The following is a 2071-nucleotide window of genomic DNA, read 5'->3' on the forward strand; positions in this document are numbered from 1 at the left end:
CATACATTGTACCATTGCTATTTTGTAAGCAGTTTATTTATTGATTGGTTGACAGTCTCCAAGCATGTTGCAGCTGTGTATACATGCTGAATTGCATATATGGTATTAGAAACTTTTAACATAGTAAACATTAAAAAAACACAATACATGACAAGTCATTACATTACATGCCCATTACAGAGATTGTATATTGTGATGGGAGGTCTCAACTTGTTTATTCAATATGTCTGCCAGTATGGGTTGGGGCTCATTGTTCAATTTAGTGGTTGGTTTTGGCTAGAAAAATCAAGCTGATTTGCTCCCCTTAGGATTCTAGGATTCAAAGTTGTTGAGTTGTGGAGGGCTGAGTTCTTCTTTAATCTAAAGACAGCTGATGTAACTGGGGCAGAGTACCACAATGTTGAAAGATGTATCCTGGGGGCTGGGAATTATGCTTACTTCTGTATCTTTATCTTTTATCCTTAAGTTCCAGACTGGAGAAATTCCAGAGGTCTAGTTGGGGAGTCTGGAATTTTTTAATTCCTTTAAGCTTCATTTTATCATTGTTCAGATATGAAAGGATAATAGTTCTAACCAGTCTCAAGTCATTAGGTAATCTAGTGTAGATGTGTTTGCAGGGGCCACTGACAAATTAAGTTCATCACTTTCTGTAGTACGCATACATGTGTACATGTGTGTGTTCTTAAAAAGTTTCTCTATATTGTTAAACTGTTTAACATACTATTTACCTGAAATGTTGTTCTTTTGTGCTTTTCTTTGTTTTAACTTATTAAGCGAATTTGAAAATTCACCTGGACTTTTTCTGTCTTTTAGAGCAGAAAAACCATAACATGTTAACTTTATGAAAGCCAATTTTCTTACTTTTATGAGTTTTTTTTATAATACATAATTGTTTTTTCACTGTAATGAATCTGCATTTTATATCCGGATTCAAATGGTATTAACAAGTAAAGCCTAGTTTATTTCTTTAGTTCTGTTCAACTTTTATCCCATTGTTAGTTTAAGGGTCTAGTTCAATCTGGAGACGTTTCTTATGTAACTTCTCTTATAAGTCAGTGTATGAGTAAACTAGGCCAAACATAGGAACTTGCTAAATGATGAGATGTACATTGTGCTGAACAACAACAAAATGTGTGAAATTCATTTTCATGTATCCTTATCTGCCTCGTTCACGAAGTCCAACCAAGATATGCCTCATGTAGAGCTCAACTCAATATTCCTATTCCACTATAGCAATTTTTTTTGACAATTATGCATGGTTTTCACACACAAAAATGACCATGAACCTGCCACCGAATGTAAGATTTTACCTTGTATCATGATTCAAACCCGAAAAATATCCATAAAGTCTTCCTAACTGTGACGGCTCATGTTAAGTGTGTTCCAATTAAACAATGGTTGTTGTTAAATCATCATGTGTCTTTCTTTATAGCAAAGGTAAAACCAGCCATCAAGCTCACTGGTTGGAGGTAAGGACCTTTGAAAATGACTGGAATTTAGAGAGATGAAAATTCTGTGTTCATTGCTTCTGTCAACTGCCTTCGGCACATGATGATGAGCACGCACCCTTTAAATTATCGGTCTTCACTTTCTTAGTTATAAAAAACAAACGAACCCATGCTAAAACTTTTTTTGTCATATCTTTATCAGACATATCATTGAACGGAGTGGGTTTATAAAATTCCTTCAGTGATTATGCAAATAGGATTATACTAAAAATCATAACGATTAGTCAAACCCTTCTTGAGACATTCCCTTTCAATGTCTGACACACTGTTCCAGCAGCCGCTTGGGGGCCAAACCTAAACCACTTAACGGTCTTTAAGAGCTCACAAAAATCACGACCATTGCACGTCCAGAACTCGAGGTATCAAACCAGGAAGTTCCGCTGTAGAACCAAAACAAACCGCTAGGGGCCCAAAATCGAATCGTTTCAAGATCTAATAAAGACCGATCCACGTATCAAATATCAATACAGTCCATCCAGGTATTCTTGAGTAATGCTGGTCTTCTACACATACACACACTCACAACACACATAACCTTATAGCGTGGGTAGACATAGCTTGAG

The sequence above is a fragment of the Branchiostoma floridae genome, chromosome 12 (genome assembly GCF_000003815.2).
Source record: "Branchiostoma floridae strain S238N-H82 chromosome 12, Bfl_VNyyK, whole genome shotgun sequence".
NCBI lineage: Eukaryota > Metazoa > Chordata > Leptocardii > Amphioxiformes > Branchiostomatidae > Branchiostoma > Branchiostoma floridae.